Below are 20700 nucleotides of genomic sequence, written 5' to 3'. Positions count from 1 at the left end.
GATAGATGGATCCATAGATAGATAGATAGATGAATGGATGGGTGGATAGACAGACAGAATGGATTGACAGATATACAGATAAGTTGATGAATAGGTGGATAGATACAGGGATATAGACATATAGACAGGTAGATTGATGGACAGATAGGAAGGCAGACAGATAGATACAGATAGTCAGAGTGAGGGAGGTATAAGTAGGCAGGTAGATAATGAATTCTTTGACCATCAGTAGTTTTAGAACCACAACATCAACACCAATGTGCGTATAATTGTATGTACGTGTCCTATGTACGTAGTAGTCTGTCTATCTGTTTATCTATCTGTCTATATGCCTAACTATCTATCTATCAATCTATTTATCTATCTATCTGTCTGTCTACTTTTCTATTTATTTATCTGTACTTATCTACTACTATTATTACTACTACAGCTACTACTGCTACTATTACTACTACTATTATTATTACTATACCGCGAATACTACTAATATTACTACTACTACTATTGCTGCTGTTGCTACTACTACTACTTCTACTGTTATTGGTGTCCACCTATTGCACAGGTGGACTATTGTTTTCGTTGGTATTATTAGTTCTGCCTCAGAATTTTGCAACGATTCCAGGAGAACTGAAGATTGCGCGAGGAATCTGAAGGGCCCAGAGGTTATGTGTCCTGGCATGGGCCACTGAAGATGGAAAAAAAATCCAAATCCTTTAAGTGCAGTGGAAGAGCATGTCAGAAAGAGTCATATCAGTATATATTATGTTGTGAACGAGATAAGGTGGTCGCATCTACTGGAGATTTCAGTACGACCTGTGCAAGGAACCTGAAATACCTAGGTTATGTGTCCTGGTATGGGCCATTGCTGGTAGATAAAATAATCCAAATCTCCCCAATGGGGTCAAGACCATTGTAAGGAACAGTAGATGGAGACTAGTGACTGCAGGACGTTACAGCGTTCTTCTTCTTCTTCTTCTTCTTATTGTTATTATTATTATTATTATTATTATTATTATTATTGTTATTATTATTATTATTATTATTATTATTATTATTATTATAATTATTATTATTATTATAATACCACCACTACTACTACTTCTACTACTACTACTACTACTACTACTATTACTACTACTAGTTGCTGCTACTACTACTACTTCTACCACTTATTCTTTTCTCTGTCTGCCTTCCTATCATTTCTCCCATCTTACCTGTCAGTTTTCATTACACTTCTTTCCTTTTCAGGTGGCTTTAGGTTGAGTGACAAGCCTAATGGTTAACTGTAAGCCAGGAAACCATTTACAGTGGTGAGTAGTAACTATATATCAACCCGTACATATTCCCTATGTGTTAACAAGTGGCTTGGTGGAGAGTTAGTGTCCCTTCCTGTAAACCACTTACTCAGAGACAAATGGCCACCCCTTACGGGATTATGACGTCTGGCCATAGATTAAAAAAAAAAAAAAAAAAAGATACACTACTACTACTACTACTATTAACATTATTATTTGGCCTCTTTTATACCAAATTCGTTTTTTATATATTCAACTTTTGTTGTATTGAGAATCATTGGTTCTTATTGTTTTACTCTCATATTACTGCACATATTTTAAATACTTTTTTTTTTTTTTTCATTTTATCGCACACTCTTAGATGTCATCTGATTTCTATAATATTTTTAAATATATATGAATAAAAATAGAAACTTATCAATCTAATTAAATCAAAATGTCACCATGTATGTCGGCCACAGTATGTAAGTTTAAGGCTAGAGTTTGATTGGTTATTAGTGAGTACAGTACTGATCTGAAAGTGCACTGAACAAAAACATCTATGGCTATGTAATTATATTACCAAATAAAGTGAATTGGAATGAATCGAAAATTACTACTACTACAACTACTACTACTGCCACAGCTTTTTTTTTTTTTTTTTTTTACAAAAATCACCTCCATCCACTGGGGAATTATATTGTGAAGATCAAAACCAACCTTCCTAATACAGTTCACCATTTAGAGTTGTAATGTGAAGGTTAACATTAACCCTCATAATACAATCCGTTGGCCCCAAGCACGCCAACGGCTGTGGTTACCAACCATCTACTATTACTATTATTATTTTATTTTATATTTATTGATATTACAGTGTAAATAAAGACATTGAACTATTGGAGTCGCTGGTCTATGCGACTCTCGACCACTGTAGCTTTGTAGTCCATACCCGCCAGAGAGACAGGCCTGAGGGCTGATGATCTTGTGCCCCTGAGACATAGCAGAGCAGACCTCACGAGGGAGAATGACAGTTGACATCTCATCCAGGCCATAACAGAACTCTGTGGTTGACGTTTCTTCTCAGAAAGAATCTCACTGCCTCTGGACCCATCCCACCTGATGTTGTGAACACAAGGAGAGTGAATCGACCATGGTCCACATGTTGGATCCTTTCTTGATAACTTCTATTTTTTTCTTGTTCATTCCTTTTGTGTGCAGCTTCGAGAGACAGTTCACGATGACATGCAGCCATGGGATCGAATATCCTGATGTCGAAGAACGCCCTTGGCCCACGTGTCTAGAAACCTCGAGCACTGACATCCACTCTTGCATCATTTGATGTGTTTGCTGTTCTGTGGGTGAAGTGCTCGCCGTCCAGGGGAAGCAGAGCTGGCTCAATCGTGACATCATGGCATATTTCCTGCAGCATTTTGGCACTGAGGTCGCGTACTTCATCGTGTCAGATGCAAACAAAGCCTCCCTACTTGCATACCATTGCATGGTTTGCATCAAAGGCAGTGCCACAAGCACAGTGTTGAGGTAGGTTCTCTATTGGCCACCCATATCTCAAGGCTATGGCGTCAATAAATTCTTGTTTGTTGAAGTGGAAACCTTTTGCCTTGAGAGGCAGGGTTGTGAGCCAGTTCGATGCCCCAACCTCCTGTGCAATTTCAACTCTTCTGCACTGGTCCGGTGTTAGATGTTAGATTATGTGCTGCAGCTGGTCTTTTTGTCTTGCTTCATGCTCCTTGCTTATCTGTGTCTTTATGTCTTTCTGCCTTTGGTGGTCGATTTCACTCGTCTCAACCTGGGCACATATCTTCTGTGACAAGGATTCGGTGAGCATGAGTGAATTTCTGTGTTCGTAGCTTGCCACGGCTACTGGATTTATAATGCCAAGGCCTCCCATCCTGGGTGGTAGTGCTAGAAGGTCCCTCTCATCTAGTGTGGGGATGTGGCCATTGGTTAGAGATGGGAGGAATGAATCCCTGATTGCATCCTCCAGTGGTTGTAGCAGCAACTCGATGTCTGGTATGGTCCTCATCACGAAGGTCCACTTGTGCTTTACACCATAGGTAAATGCACTGTATGCTGCATGGGGTTCTGTTTTCGCGTGGCTGGATAGTGTATGAATTTCTTCTACCCATGTCTTTACCTTATCACTCACATATTTGTCTTTGAATTCATTAGTTCCAATCACAGCCCCTAGATGCCTCTGACCTTTCTTGGTCACTATCACGTTTGTGCCTCTAAATGCTTCCTGTGCATCTTGATAGTAAGCAGGTTTCACGATCAAGATGGACTTGCTTGCATTAGGGTAGTAACCTATTTCAGGGTCATGAGATGTTACAAGGTCCCACCATTTCCTCACATCCTCAACCTTGCCAGCATTCCTGAGGTCATCTGCATAGGCTACCTATTTTACATTGGTGGCCTCGTATTTGATCTGTTGTTGCAGCACTGTCATCGCCAGGGCGTACATAGCCATGGCAACGGGGTCCCCCTGGGTAGTTCCTTCTGTGGACTGGATTACACCGACATCGTGAGCCGCTGTCTTACCCACAATGTAGAGGTCTGCTGGTTCTTTGTAGGTGTTTTCCACATATTGGGCAAATGCTTCCTTGATATTGTGCAGTATTACCTCCCGGTTGATGGAATTAAATGCATTTGAGGCATCAGCTAATAATACTACCTGACAGTCCTCTTCCCCAAATATTTTCCTCATGGAGTGAACTGCTGCCTCACCTTCTGCCTGCTGGCCTGCACACACTTGGAGGTTGCCAACTGCCTGCTTCACATCATCTTTCACCACCTCCATGATGCATTTTCCTATAATCCGTCTTAAGACTTCATCCACCCCGATGGGCCTGCATCCAGGATTCTTATCAAGGGGGATTAGTCTGCAAGCCTTCAGTGCTTCTATGTTGCTGCACTGACTTGAAGCCAGCTTCCTCGCCAGTGAGGCAATGGTGTTGCATAGGTCTGTTACTGCCTCCCCAAACTTGATGTTACTGAGGATTACTCGCCAAGATTTTGCATCCAGGCCTGACGGTCCTGCCCCTCCCTGTGTGTGCATTGCCTTCCGCCACACCATATCTCCAGTTATCCTGTCATATATGATGGGATTGGGAGGAGTGTAGTTGCCGTCAAGCTTTGACTGGGCACTTGCTTGTCGTGCAGTCTGGTGTTTTTCTCTTAGTTGTTGCATTGTTTCATCTGTCAGGTCATGAACTCCGTTTGGTGATTCAGCTGACAGGGATCTTGTTCCCATCGAGACCTTCCCCTGTCTAATCTTGCTGCCAAAAATCCTTGCCACATCATTGGTATTCTGATTTCTTCTGCCTCGGTTGTTTATTCTCATCTGCAAGGCCCTTGCTTCCTCAAGTAGGTTGTCGATTTCACCTCCTTTCCATGTTTCAACCCGCCTTTGGATGGCCTTAATATTTTCTGCAATGCTAGCTCTTGGGCGGGTCTTGTTGAGGAAGAGATGTGGTATTAGTGCAAGGACCTTAAGAGAGAATGAGGCAATGGGTGAGTTATTGTTGTAGTTGGCTATCAGGCGAGTGATTTCCTTGATCATGTCAGTTGTAGCATTGCATTTGGGAGGTTCAAATAGGTTATCTGAGGATCATCCAACTATTTCATTATATGTGGTGTTCACCCAGGTTACTGCATTTTCTCGGGATTTGCCCATCCAGTATGTGGGACGACCTTCTCTCATAGACCTGTGAGGCTGTTCTGCTTCCTCGTTGTTTGTGTCACTACCGTTCTGAGGACGGATAATACCTGGATGATTCCCTCTTTCATGCACTCCTCTATGGTGGTCTTCGTCCTGAGTTTCATTTCTATTATAAACTTCATGATGTTCCTCACCCCCAGCTTCACTACTATTCACTTCCCCATGGTGATTTAACCCACCCAGCGCTTCCATATCTCTCGCATCTTGGCGTCCATCCCTATCCCTCGGTTCACCACGGGGTATTTCACCACCACGCATGTTCGTGTGATCGTGCATATTGTCAGTGACCGCCCCATCAATTTCCATATCACCAGTCTGTCGCCTGCCATGTTGGAAGCAGTCAAGTGCCGCTTCTGGTGGGCTGTGATTCCCTAACACGTTCATACAGAAAGGTCCCATCCTACAGTATGTACACGGTGACCTGTTTGTTGCACATGAGCACCTGATACACTTATCCTGCCTACTGGAGCACTGACAACAATACTGTGGGGTGGCCATGGTGTTAATAAAGTTTTTATACTGTGGTATAGAATTAATAATAATAATTATGGCTACTTTTTGTAGTACTTTTAAATGAAAATTAAATATAATGTTACTAGAACTACTGTTTTATTATACAGTTCTTAAATTTAGATTTGATATAAATGAAGAATGTGCTTGTTTTACTTCTAGTTTTGTAGCTAATATGATTAAATTATGAAGCAGTTTGCTCGTTTTTCTCTAGTTTTGCATATCAGTTAATGTCGAATTGTTCTGTCTTATACTAATAGTTGACTGAACTGATAATGTTATGTATCTAAAGTTTGATATGAAGTAAGACAACGCTTCTTTGTTTAAGGGTTAAATAGGTGGCCAATGGGTGTGGTGCAATAATGTGGAGCCTTGTTTATTAGTAATGGGTCTTCAGGCGTTACTGTGTAGGAGTGAGGGTGGTGTGTGGCGTAGCGGCAGTGTGTGTGTGTGTGTGTGTGTGTGTGTGTGTGTTCTTACCTAATTGTTCTTACCTAATTGTATCTTTACAGGAATGAGTCAAGCTCGTACTGTCCCGTGTCTTAAACCATATTTATCGTACATATCCTTAAATTTGTGAATTGTTTTGGTACACACTATTTCATTCGGTAGCGCATTCCATTGATCAATTGCTCTGTTTGGGAAACTGAATTTCCTTACGTCTTTATCACCTCTCTTCTTATGCAGTTTTTTGCAGTGTCCTCTTGCTGATGCTTCTCCATATGTTAAGTAATCATTTATGTCTATTTTCTCCTTTCCTGATATGCATTTATATAGCATTATCATGTCACCTCTTTTCCTTCTCTCCTGTAGTGTTGGTAGATTCAGTTTATTTAGTCTTTCTTCGTAGCTTAGGTCCCTTAAGCTTGGTATCCATCTTGTAGCGGCCCTTTGAACTTTTTCAATCTTGTCTATATGCTTTTTGAGATGAGGACTCCAGACTACTGATGCATATTCCAGGGTTGGTCTAATGAATGATGTTATTATCCTTCTTAGCATGTCTTCATTTATGTATGTGAATGCTATTCTCATATTTGCAAGCAGTGTATACATGTTCCGTACCTTCTCGCTGATGTGGTCAGCCGGAGATAGTCTGTTATTGATAATCACACCTAGGTCTTTCTCTCTTTCTGATGTGTATAGGGTTTTATTTCCTAACTTATAATCCCAATCAGGTCTTTTTCCACTTTTACCAAACTTGATTACATGACACTTGTCCACATTGAATTCCATTTGCCATGTACTACTCCATTCATGAAGTTTATTTAATTCTTCTTGTAGCTCTTTACAAGAGTCTGTGTTTGTAATTCTCCTTTGTATTTTTGCATCATCTGCAAACATATTCAGATAGCTCTCATTTCCAGTGTTACTGTATATATCATTTATATACACTAAAAACATGATTGGTGCCAGCACTGATCCCTGTGGTACTCCATTAGTCACTTCTTTCCATGATGAGTAGTTTCCTCTTAGTACTGTCCTCATTTCTCTTTTTATGAGAAAGTCTTGCATCGAACAAAACAGTTTGCCTCGAATTCCTCCTTGATGGTACAGTTTCCATAAAAGTCTTTGGTGTGGTACTGTGTCAAAAGCTTTCTTGAAATCTAAATAGATACTGTCCACCCATCCTTCCCTTTCCTGTATTGTGTTTGTTACTCTGTCATAGTAGCTCAACAGATTAGTAACACATGATTTTCGTTTTCTGAAACCAAACTGTCTTTCTGTTATCATACTGTGTTCTTCTAGATGATTTACCCAAACTTTTCTTATAAGTTTTTCTAATACCATGCTTACAACACTGGTCAGTGATACTGGTCGGTAGTTGAGTGGATTTTGTCTATTTCCTTTCTTGAATAAGGGGACAATATTTGCTTTTTTCCAAATATCAGGTAGTTTACCTTGACTCAAGGATTTCTTGAAAATTATAAATAATGGTTTGCTTAACTCCTTTGCACATTCTCGTAATACCCAACATGAAATTTCATCAGGACCACTTGCTTTTCCTCTGTCTAATCCACTTAACTCCTCCTGTATTACTTTTTCTGTTATTTGTATATCTGGTAGTATGTGTGGACATGCGTGTTCCACATAGTCCCTCTCAAAATTTTTTTCTTCTGTAAAAACTAATTGGAAATTCTTATTTAGTGCTTCACAAATATCTTTCTCTTGTGTATAAGTGATTTCCTCGTCCGTAATGGATTGTATTATATCTTTTACTTTGGTTTTGCTTCTGATATAGCTGTAAAACAGCTTTGGTTGATCACTACTTTTATTTATTATATCCTCCTCAAACTGTTTTTGGGCTTCCCTCCTTATTCTTGTATAGTCGTTTCTTGCCTGTTTGTAATTATTATACGCCCTTTCACTATTGTGTCTTCTGTATCTATTCCACAACAAATCTCTTCTTTCTTTTGATTTTTTACATTCTGTATTGAACCATTTCTGTATTTTCTTATCTGTTTCTTTGTGCTGTGGGATGTACTTCTGGACTCCTATTTCATAAAATTCACAAAAATTTTATATAAAGCATTTAAATCTTGTCCTCTAAGCTCATTTTCCCAATCAACTTCTAAGAAATACTTCTTTAGGTCTTGATAATTTCCCTTTTTATAGTTTAGGCTCTTTTTGTAACTGTCATTGCTGTTTACTATGTCATATGCTATCCTGAATTTATAATTTAGTACTGCATGATCGCTTTTGCCGAGTGGAGGGTGATATATTAAAATGTCAATATCATTTTCTTGCCTAGTAAATATTAGATCTAGCACTGAAGGTACATCAAGTCCTCTTTTTCTGGCGGTTTCCTTCACATGTTGCGTTAAGAAAAACTCTTGTACGAGATCCAGGAGCTTTTGGTCCCAACAGCTTTCTTGGCTATTTATATCTATAGTATTGCAATTTATATTTGTATTGAAGTCCCCAGTTAGTATAATTCTTTCCGATTTCTCTTCCATTTTATGTAGCAATGATCTTACACTCTGAATTGTACTCTCTGCCAGGTCCTCATATTCGTCTCTTTCCCATGTGTTTGATCTGGGTGGCATGTACAAATTGGCTACAATTACTTTACCTTCAGATGTGTCGATCTCTACTGCAATCAGTTCTACTTGTGATGGTATATCTAGTTTTATTTCCTTGACTTTTAGATTTTTCTTAGTTAATATTATAATTCCTCCTCCTTTTTTTAAATATCTGTCTCTTCTCCATATATTGTATTCCTCTAAGTTTAGTATGTCATTTGATATCCTTGGTATTAATTTTGTTTCAGTTAGGCATATTATTTGTGGTTCATTTTCTCTGACATAATCATTCATCTCTAGTAATTTAGATACCACTCCATCCACATTTGAGTACATCAACTTTATCATCTTGTTTATATACTTGTCATGACATGGTTCTACTACCTTCCTCCTTTTTCTTCCATCCTGTTTGTGTACCACTTTCGTACCTGCAATCCTATTACTTTGTAAAAAAAATTTCTTCTTCTCCTCTTCTGATCTTCCCTAATTTTTTGTTTTTGCTTCCTCCCTTTTCTCTTTCAGTAATTCCAGTTCCTCTTGTGTTAGGCATCTTTTTATCCATACATTTTTGAACTCCTCTTTTTCCTTAAGATTCTTTGCATTTTTTAGTATCTCTTCCACAGTGTTTATACTCTGGAAAGTCACCTTTAGAGGTCTTGTCTTGCTTTTCTCGTATTTCCCTAACCTTTTGTGTTCCTCTATGTCTTTACTACAGATTTCCTCTGATACTTCTTTCAGTAAGCTCATTACATTTGCCATCTCCTTTTTGTCTCTTGTGATCTTGTTTTTAACTTCTTCCTCTTCTATACCAGTGATTATTATTGATTTGTTTATCTCTACTGAATTTCTGACTAACTTTGGATTGTTTTGGATTATTCTTTTCACCTCCTTTTTAATGCTTTTTTCCTCCACCCTTGTTTCTAAGTCTTTCTTTACTTTCACCATTTCAGCATACGTGGTTTCTACATCATTTTTGTAGTTTTGCACAGCTTCTTTCACTTGTGTTATCTTCTCGTCAATATCACTGCTCTGGTCAATAAGACTGCTAACTTGCCTAATTGTTTCTGTGTCATTTTTGAACTCTTCCATAACACTCTCGTGATTGACTACTGTACTTGCCATTTCACTCATTTTCTTCCTAAGTGTACTCAGTTCCACTGTTAGTTCACTGATGGTTGTGTCTTTCTTATTGGCCTCGCTTCCTAGTTTTTCTATTTCTTCCTTTTGCAAGTGCATCTGCTTCTTTATTTCATCAATTTCATTTTTGAAAGCCATTTCTAGTTTGTTTACACGTTCAACCAGTCTATTGTGAGTCTCTACTTCAACCAGTTCTTGGTAGAAATCATCATTTTGCTTTTTACCTTTATCCCTTTTCTTTTCCAAATTTGTTTTACTGAAGTATGTATCCATTTTGCAATACTTAAAGTGAAGAGCATGTACTTACAATCTCCGTGTTGTTGTAGTCTAAACAAACCTCAGAGATGACTCAGTGTATTCTTTCGTCTTGGTTCTATTTCCTCTTTGAACAAGTCTTGTTTAAACTTATTAATTTTTTTCCTTGTAATAATGAACAATCATTTAGTCTAACCTGGTACTGAGCTTGACTCATACAAAGATACTATTTAGGTAATCCCACTGGCCGTGATGATTTGGTACGGAGCGCCGGTGTCGCACGTCCGCCTAGATTGAATCCCTGTGTGTGTGTGTGTGTGTGTGTGTAGTTTAGTGATATTGGGTCTTCGGACTCTATGGTATAGGGGTGAGTGTGGTGTGGTGTGTGGTGTTGGGACAGTGTGTGTGTGTGTGTGTGTGTGTGTGTGTGTTGGTGTTCTGACATGTGATGTGTGATGTGTGGTTGTGGTGTGTTGTGAGGGTAAGATAGAGGCACCTTGGTTTACTAAGGCACATTGGCAATAACAAGGTTTGTTTAGTATTTCTTTTGAATACAAAAGAGAATTTTGAGAGGGTTGAGTAAGTAGTTCTAGTGTGTAATTTTATGGAGTTTACATTAGTCCTATTACATAGATATTATATTAAAAATACCCTTATTACTATTGTATTTAATAATAATAGTGTATTTAAAACTAGGGTACTATGCTTAAATTTGTTATTTAATTGAAGTTATATTTTTTAATTTTATATATTAAAATTAAAGTTTTAATTAATACTGTGCTATTTATTATTATATTATTGACTTATCTACTGTGATTGGTTATATATTTATATGATGAGATTCTATGTATAGTATGTTTTATAGTTATTTAAGAACAGTCATTGTGTGTGTGTCTGTATGTGTGATGTGTTACATTAGTGTCATCTAGGGTGTGTGTAAGATTCCCTACGTAAATGTTTTTGTATACCACGCTTCTATACCACCTGGCTATGCTGGTGGTGTGTATGTAGGAGACTGTTGTATAGTTAGTGGTAGTTGTTGTTATATTTAGTGTTTGATACAGTGTTTATAAAGTATTATTAGATGGTGTGTATGCTAGTGATCAGTGGGTGATATTCAGTGTGTGGTAACAGCTGATGTGTTAGGGAAAGGGAGTTAATGCTCCAAGGATAATGGAGTGAGCAAGAGGTGTGTGACAGGCATCCCACGTCTCATTGTTATTTGTGGACAAAGTTAATAATTGAAAAATAGGCTTCAGAGAGGTACTTATTTTGTAAGTGAGGGTGGCGATACTTATATTCAGGGTGTGTGGGGCAGCGCACATGTGGTGGCGGGGTCCCAGGTGGCTGATGATATAATGGATGGTGTTGACACCAGTCCAGATAACCCTCTCAGGTCAGCACCTCGCTGGCTAACGGTCCCTGCACACACACACACACACACCCTTCCTCCCCCTCACACCGTAGTTATCACAATTTTTCACATTTTACAAGCTATATATAGCTGATATTTAAGATATTCTTTCACATATGCGTCAGTGTCCACTGTATGCTGGAGTGGCTATCAATTTCTAAGAGTCCACAATCATTTTTACTATGATTTCAAGACTATAACACGGAGCGCCTGGCACACGTCCTCTCACTCCACCACCCGGAACACTACTGCTACAACTACTACTACTACAACTACAACTACTACTACTACTACTACTACTACTATGAGTACTACTACTACTTCTACTACCTTTTAGTCAATGGCATGCAGATCAACAATGCTATTGCCTTGTTCAGGAAGGAATATAGGGTAGATGTCCCTGGGGAAAACTTGGATGTCCTGACCTTTCATACTATGCGTACAGCGACAGGAGGACAGGCCACGGCCCTAGATTTTCTATGGCTATTAGTGCATTTGTCATTGTGCTGTGGGATGGACTTTTTTTTTAAAACTTTTTAAGCTATTTCTTTTTTATACTGACTCAGTTCTATGTTTTTCTTTTTTATATATATATATATATATATATATATATATATATATATATATATATATATATATATATATATATATATATATATATATATATATATATGTGAGACGCCTTAATCCAATAAGGGGTAGCCACAAACAAATCGCCTCCATGTCGCCCTGTCCCCAGCCATTTCATTGCCCTCCTCCCAGCTCACACCCCCCTCTCTCAGATACCTCTCCACCTCATCCCTCCATCTCATCCTTGGCCTACCCCTCCCTCTCCCCCCTTCCACCTCACTCACATACACTCTCCTAGTCAGTCCCTCACTCTTCATCCTCTTCACATGGCCAGACAACCTCAGTGTGTTTCTCCTAACGCTTCCTATCACATACACACCACAACGCTCCTCCAATTCCTCATTTGTCAGTCTGTCTCTCCATGTGGCTCCTCATGCTGCTCTCAGATAATTCATTTCCACTGCTCTCACTCTTGACTTCTGTCCCTCCAACAAGGTCCAGGCTTCACTTCCATACGTTAGAGTTGGTATCACAATATTGTCATGTAGTAGCTTTTACATTTCTATGCTCACTTCTCTGTTTCTTATCACTGTTTTCAAGGAATCAGCAACCGTTCTTCCTTGTTGTACCCTTTCAAGCACTTCACCCTCTAAACTTCCATCCTTACTCATCACACTCCCTAAGTTCTTAAACGCACTCAATTTTCAATTTCCTCCTCATCCAACCTCATCGTACATTCACTGACTTCATTTCTCACAAAGACCATAACTTTACTCTTCCCCACATTCATCTTTAAATTCCTTTTCTTAAACACTCTCCTAAACTCATCCACCAAGCCTTGCAGCTCCCCTTCGTCTTCACTCAACAACACAGTATGATCTGCCAACAACAGTACAGGGAGTTTCCAAAACACTTCCCTCTCTCACTAAGGCCGTTCCAACATCCACTGCCCTACCTTGTATCTTTTTTATAACCCCATCCATATACAGACTGAACAACCATGGAGACATGACACATCCTTGTTTCAATCCAACCTTCAAACAGAAAAAATCACTCAGTTCACTATCCACACGCACTGCAGCCTTAGCACCCTCATACATACTCTTCACGGCCTTCAGCAACTTCTTTCCCTTCTCTAGAAACTTTTCCAGTAAAGATCTAAGAATGAATATCTGATCTACATAACCTCTTCCCATCCTAAAGCCTCCCTGTTCTTCTCCAGCTAATTACTCAGTTATTTCCCAAACTCCATCAGTAAGTATCCCACCATATACTTTTTCTGTTATACTAAGAAGACAAATGCCTCTATGCTTAACACACACTTCTTTTTCCCCTTTTCCTTTGTGCAGGGGAATAATACCTGACTTCCAATCCTCCGGGAGTCTACCTCCTTCCAGGCTGATCTGCTCATCTTCCACATCCATTCTACTACTGTCTCTCCCCCATGCTTCAGCATTTCACCACGCCCTCCATCAATTCTCTCTCTAGACAGACAGATAGACAGATAGATAGATATAGATAAAGATATATAGATATATACTATGAACAGTTTTTACAAATGATTTTTACTGAATGATTTATGTAATTTCTAACTTTTGACTTCTATATTTTTATTTTATTATTTTATTTTTTCTTCCTTATATTATCAGTGAGGTTTGTTTTTTAATGCTAATAATATTTCTCAGTTTCATTATTGATTTTTTTTTTCATTTTTGAGTATTTGTAACATTATTATTTGGTCTCTTTTATTGCTTTTTTTTTTTTCATTTAACTTGTGCACCATTGAGATTCATTGTTTTATATCGCCTTGGTCCCATATTGTTATACAATTTTATATTACAATCTTCTTTTTTATTGCACACTTATAGACCGTCAGCTGAATTCTATATTATCTGTTTATGTACAGATGAGATGAAAATTTGATTAAGTCAAAATTCTATCAAGTATATTAACTATAATATGTAAGCTTAAGGCTGGAGTTTGACTTGTTAATAGTGGCCACTAATATTACAGAGCATCTAACGTAGTTGACAAATAGAAGATATGTGGTATAATATATCATTATAATCAATCATTTCCTGTGGCACCCCACGGGATGCATAGGGCCTCAATGAACTCTCTCCACCAATATTTGTCTCTTGCCATCTCCTTCAGGTCCCACCAACACTCCTCTCCTGCTTCTTTTTTCATTGTCCTCAACCAGGTTTCCCTCGGCCTACCTCTACCTCTTCTTCCTCTAGCAGTCCACTCTGGCACATCCTGTATTAAACTACCTTCTTTTCTGTATATGTGCCCCAGCCACTTCCAACGAGACAGTCTCACATATTCATTAACTGGTTCCACTCTCGTAATATCCCTTACTCTTGCATTTGTAACTCTGTCTTGCCAGTTTACCCCAAGAATCCTCCTCAGTATTTTATTCTCAAATCCTAATACTTTCCGATCTGTTGCAATTGTACTGTACCATGACTCATGCCCGTAAATCAAAATTGGTCTAACCATGGACTTGTAAATTTTCACTTTAGTATGTACCGAAAGCATATTATTATTCCAAACAGATTTCAACATTCCAAATAGCAGTGCGTATTTAATTATATTATCATATAAAGTGAAATCATATGAATGAAACTGACTACTACTGCTGTACTGCTACTAGCACTACTACTACTATTACTTCTACTACTACTACTACTACTACTACTACTACTACTATTACTACTACTACTACTACTACTACTACTACTACTGGTACTATTATTACACTACTTTTACAACAGCAACAACAACAACAACAAAAACTTCAACTACTACTACCATTATTACTATTAGTGTTACTACTACTGAAGTGTGTGATTGTAAATGCGTACAAGGGAAAAGGTGATGCCCTGGAAAGAGGAAATTACAGAGGCATAAAACTTTTGCACCAGATAATGAAGGTAATGGAGAGAGTTCTAGAAGTTATGATTAGAGAAAGAGAGAATATCGAGATGCAGTTTGGTTTTATGCCAGGCAAAGGGACCACTGATGCCATATTCATTGTTCAACAGCTTCAAGAAAAATATTTTGGAAAGAAACGGGATCTGTACTCTGTTTATGTTGATACGGAGAGGGCCATTGACAGTGTCCCTAGGTAGGTGGTGAAGTGGGCAATGAGAAAGCTTGAGATCGAGGAGCGGCTGGTTAGAGTGTCTATAACCATGTATGTGGGTGCTCGCACCCAGGTAAGGGCGAATGGATATTTGAGTGAGGAGTTTTCCGTGAGTGTTGGTGTCCATCAGGAGTCAGTCTTGAACCCCTTGTCGGGTAACATCGTGCTTGAAGCCCTCTCACGTGACTTCAGAATTGGACTACCATGGGAGATGTTGTATGCCGATGATTTGGTGTTAATTGCGGAGAATGAAAGGCAGGCGGAGAAAAGATTTAGGAAGAGGAGAGATGGTTTGGGGCACATGCAGTTGAGAATAAATGCAGAAAAATCAAAGGTGATGGTATCTAGGGTTGGTGGCGATACTGTCAACGAAGAGGGAGTGTGGCCATGTGTGGTTTGCCACAAGGGCGTGGGAATCCTGTGCAATGTTTGTGATAAGTGGGTGCATCAGAATGTAGTGGTATTAGAGGTAGACTGAGAGATAATCCTGGTTTCATGTGTGTGAAGTGTCGGGGAGAGCATGTGGAGATTGTCAGGTGCTATTGGATTGATCTTGCTGGTGGTTCTCTTGAGTGTGAGGAAGAGTTTTGTTACTTGGGAGACATATTATGTGCTGGAGGTGGGGCTATAGTGAGGAGTGGTTGGAAGAGGTTTATGGAGCTGTTGCTTCTCCTGACATTGAGAAGGCTCTTCCTCCAAGCTAAGGGATCTTCGTATGAGTCATGTGCTAAGAGTGTAATGCTGTATAGTAGTGAGACCTGGGCAGTAAAGGAAGAGGATATTCGCAGGCTCAAATGTACAGAAATAGCAATGATTAGGTGTATGTGCAGCGTGTCCTTGAATGTGAGGCCTGGAGGGGGCTAGAGTTATGATGGAGGAGTTAAGGTGAAGGATGAAACTGGAGTGTATTGGTGCTGTGATGAGAAGAGGTAGACTGATATGGTTTGTGCATGTGATGAGACGGTTTGTGCATGTAGAGAGGATGAGGAATGACAATTGATTGCAGAAAGCGAGAAATGTGAAAGCTGGGGGTAGGGGTGTGAGATGCAAACCGAAAAAGACCTGGGACGAGGTCATAAAGTGTGACCTCAGAGATAAGGGACTGAATAGGGAGGCAGCCAGAGATCGAGCAGCATGGAAAGCCGTCATCAGGTGTCCAAAGCCGACGTATGCAAGCATGTTGGAGCCTTTATAAACGAAACTACACTATTGCCACTACTACTACTACTACTACTACTACTACTACTATTATTACTATTAATACTATTACTATCAGTACTACTATTCTTACTTCTATTACTATTACTACTGCTACTACTACTATGTGGAGTAACGGTCATATAACTGCTTCCAAGTATTCAGTTTTTGCTCAAACACCTAACTGCTCTAACTCAGGCTGAGTATTATAAAAGGATAAAGATTTCTGCCAAGCCAATACTCAGGTTGACTATTCCATACTTTCAAGAGGGATTGTTTATGCAACATGTTCACGCAATATTAAAAAAAGACTATAAATAGGGAGGACCTGGATGTGATAGCCTCCCGCTTGACTTGGGTCCAGAGACCTGAGACCAGCCACGGGCCATGTAGTTATTCTGGATACTAAGGCGTTATACTTCTTGGCTATTGTTAAACTGAAACCTGAGTTTCTTAATATTTCTAACATTACATTGGAGGGAGAGTAAGAAATTGTTTTGGAAGGAGGTAAAGAAAGTAAGGCAGTGTGAAAGGGGAAATAGTAGGGGAGTGAAAGATAGGAATAATAGATTGTTGGTGGAGAAGAGAGAGAAATTGAGGAGATGGAAGGAGCACTTTGAGGATTTGTTGAATGTAGAGAGTGAGAGCAGTGTGAGTATAAGTGGTTGGGGAATGGCTGGGAGAAGAAGAGATGAGAGGAGGGAGGAAGAGATCAGTAGGTCGGAAGTAGTGGAAGCGATGAAGAAGATTAAGCTGGGAAAGGCCCCAGGAATTGATGGAGTGTGTGGTGAAATGCTTAGGTATGGGGGTGAGATTGTTGTGGAGTGGATATGGAAGTTGTGTAGATTGGCTTGGGAAGAGGGAAGGGTTCCAGAGGACTGGAAATCAGGTATAATTGTTCCTCTGTACAAAGGAAAAGGGGAGAGAGAGAAGTATGTGGTAACCATAGGGGTATTTGCCTTCTTAGTGTGACTGGTAAAATATATGGTAGAATACTCATTGATAGGGTTAGGCATATGACAGAGGAGCTAGTTGGAGAAGAACAAGGGGGATTTAGGAAGGGAAAAGGGTGTGTAGATCAGATATTTGTTCTAAGATGTTTAGTGGAGAAGTATCTAGAGAAGGGAAGGAAAGTGTACACTGCCTTCATGGACTTGGAGAAAGTTTATGACAGAATAGATAGGAAAGGTATGTGGAAGGTATTAAGAATATATGGAGTGGAGGGGAAATTGTTGAGTGCTGTGAAGAGTATGTACGAGGGAGCTAGGGCTACGGTGCGAGTGGATGGTGAGCTGAGTGAGTTTTTTGATCTCATTGTGGGACTGAAACAGGGGTGTGTAATGTCTCCATGGCTGTTTAATATATATATGGATGGGGTCGTAAAGGAGGTACAAGGTAGGGCAGTGGATGTGGGGGTGGCCCTAATGAATGAGGGTGAGATTTGGAAGCTTCCGGTGTTGCTGTTTGCTGATGATACAGTATTGTTGAGTGAAGATGAATGGGAGTTGCAAGGTTTGGTGAATGAATTTGGGACAGTGTGTAGGAGGAGGAAGCTGAAAGTTAATGTAAACAAAAGTAAAGTTATGGTGTTTGAGAGGAATGAAGTCACATGGTGTGCAGTGAGGTTGGATGGTGAGGATATGGAGAATGTGAGTGCATTCAAGTACTTGGGTAGTGTGATGAGTAAGGATGGAACTTTGGGGGATGAAGTACGTGAAAGGGTACAGCAGGGAAGGAAGGTTGTTGGCACACTGAAAGCAGTGATGAGAAATAGGGAGGTGAGTATGGAAGTTAAGAAGTCACTGCATGATGGTATTGTGATCCCTACCCTGACGTATGGAAGCGAGGCGTGGACCTTGCAAGAGGGGAACAAGTCAAGAGTGAGAGCAGTGGAAATGAGTTACCTGAGAGGAGCATGTGAAGTGACATGGAGGGACAGGTTGACGAATGAAGAAGTGAAGGAACGTTGTGGGGTAGATGTGGATGTGGTTGAAAAGATTAGGAGAAATACACTGAGGTGGTTTGGACATGTGGAGAGGATGGAGAATGAAAGACTGACTAAGAGGGTGTATGTAGGTGAGGTGGAGGGAGGGAGAGGGAGGGGTAGACCGAGGATGAGGTGGAGGGATGGAGTTGAGAGGTATATGAGGGATGGGGGGGTGAGTTGGGGGGAGGGGAGTCAAATGGTGGGTGACAGAGTGACTTGGAGGCGTTTTGTCTGCGGCCACCCTTTGCGGAATTAGGGCGTCGGGCTATAGATAGATAGATAGATAGACATTGTAATTTTACTGATATTTAAAAAACTTTTAACAGTGCTCTTTACTTTATCTTTTTAATGCATACCTTATTTGTACTTATAAATGATTTTCTATTTCATCATCATCATCATCCGGACCTCCTTTCCTACCCCAGGGCAGGGTGAGGAGCCCATCATCCACTCACTCAGTGTAGGGATTCCCTATGGTCTCTACACTGAGTGACAAGCCAAATGGTTTCCTATACCCAGGAAATCATTTACTACGTCGGGTGGTAACCATATAACCGGGGTTTTTGGTCGGGTTAAGTATCCCCCATATTCCCTTATCTAAAAATAATCTAAATATGGCATATGATTTACTTTTTATTTACCATTAATTTTATAAATCATTTCTTATTTTATAAGAAATATTTTTAATTACAAAATGACATAAGTCACAAGTTTATAACTATTGGTGTTATTATTATTATTATTATTATTATTATTATTATTATTATTATTATTATTATCATCATCATCATCATCATCATCATTATTATTATTACTAAGTGGTAGGTGGGGACGCTCACCATCCAATCACTCGATGTAGTGCTGCTCTCGGGTGTCTGTCCTTTCTTTCCCCCTTCCTTCTTTCTTTCCTTCCTTTACCGTCGTTCATTACTTCATTCTTTCCTTGTCCTTCTGCCTACGGGTGACTTTACACTCCCTCTTCCATCTATGTCTCCTTCATTCTTTCCTGTTCTTTCTGCCTTTGGGTGACTCTACACTGAGTGACAAGCCAAATGGTTTCCTGTACATCAGGAACCATTTACAATGCTGGGTGGTAACCATATAACCAAATAATGGCGCCTGGTGGTTTAGTGGGTAATTACGGCACTACGGTCGGATTGAACCGGTTAAGGTTCATATCCAACGGGTGGTTGGGGTTTACTGCTCACGTAATGTCACTCAGGGATGAGTGAGGCTGATCAATCTCATCTCAAACGTCAGAACCAACTTGCCTAGCCCTGGTTTCCTACGCTCCTCATGGGGCAACGTAGGATTGAATGATGGGTGGATGGATGGAATTATTATTATTATTATTATTATTGTTGTTGTTGTTGTTATCACTACTACTATTACTGCTACTACTCCTCTAATGATGAGATGCTTTGTTCCAGGAAGGACTTTAAGCGAGTCCTCAATGAATCTATAAAGAATGAACATAGAGAAATCTGCCAGTCTACTGTGGATAAATTTTATAACAAAAATAAAATTCACTTTTGGGGTAAAGTTAAGAACAAACGATGTCTTAACGAACTCCCAAATGCTACCGACGGTCAGAGTGGTGACTCGGAAATAAATCAAGTACTTTATGAGAAATTCTTATGTAATCAGTCTCTAGTGTTCCGGATGCGGAGGTAGACATTTGCAGTGGGGTAACAAGAGCCTGGCCTCACGGTAAAAAGATGTGTTTGACAGTCCCCAGCATAACCTGAACTGATACATCGCCTCAGTGCTGGACAGGGTCAGGACCTGATTAATTCACCATTTTTAAGGAATGCCTCAGAGTATTTTTCATGTTATCTTGCCCGTTTTTATAACACGTGCTTTGTTCATTGTTACCTGCCTGGGAATTTACTGAAGGGTACCATCACCCCTGTATTAAAAGATGTAACAGATTTATCTAATTATCGACCAGTAATGCAGTCATCATTCCTTCTAAAGAATTTTTAACTAATCATTTTAGATATCGTATTCGAGAAGCTCGTTTAAAATTTTAGGCAATTAGGTTTCAAATCTGGCTCATCAACCACTTGCGCTTGTTTTATTTTAAAAGAAATTATGAAGCGATACTCTAGGTATAAGAGATTAGGCCTAGCCACCTTCACTGATTTAAGTAAAGCGTTTGATAGGGTAGACCATTTTATTTTAGGTAAGAAGTTGCTAAGATGTTTTCTACCAGCTGATGTAATACTTATGATTCTGCATTGCCTAAGGAACCAGCAAGCTAATATTGGATGGCAAGATGGTTTTAATTACTGCTTTATAGAGAAAGGTGTAAGACAAGGAGGAGTTCTGCCACCTTTCTTATTTAATTTGTATATAGACAGCATAATTATTGAGATACAGACACTGATGTTGGATGCTGCTATGGAGAACTCAGACGCAATATAGTAACTTAAGCATATGACTTCGT

The 20700-nt window shown here is 39.6% G+C and overlaps 1 protein-coding gene across 1 annotated transcript in view; it reads right to left on the bottom strand.

Moving 5' to 3' along the window:
* LOC145416424 (uncharacterized) overlaps positions 1 to 20700 on the bottom strand; it is a 65719-nt gene that overhangs the window by 36744 nt on the left and 8275 nt on the right. The gene's annotated exons all lie outside the window — the stretch shown is intronic.

Source organism: Coenobita brevimanus, chromosome 106 (genome assembly GCF_032717465.1).
Source record: "Coenobita brevimanus isolate Jiangsu-jjx chromosome 106, ASM3271746v2, whole genome shotgun sequence".
Lineage (NCBI taxonomy): Eukaryota > Metazoa > Arthropoda > Malacostraca > Decapoda > Coenobitidae > Coenobita > Coenobita brevimanus.
This window is presented reverse-complemented; position numbering and strand designations above follow the sequence as displayed.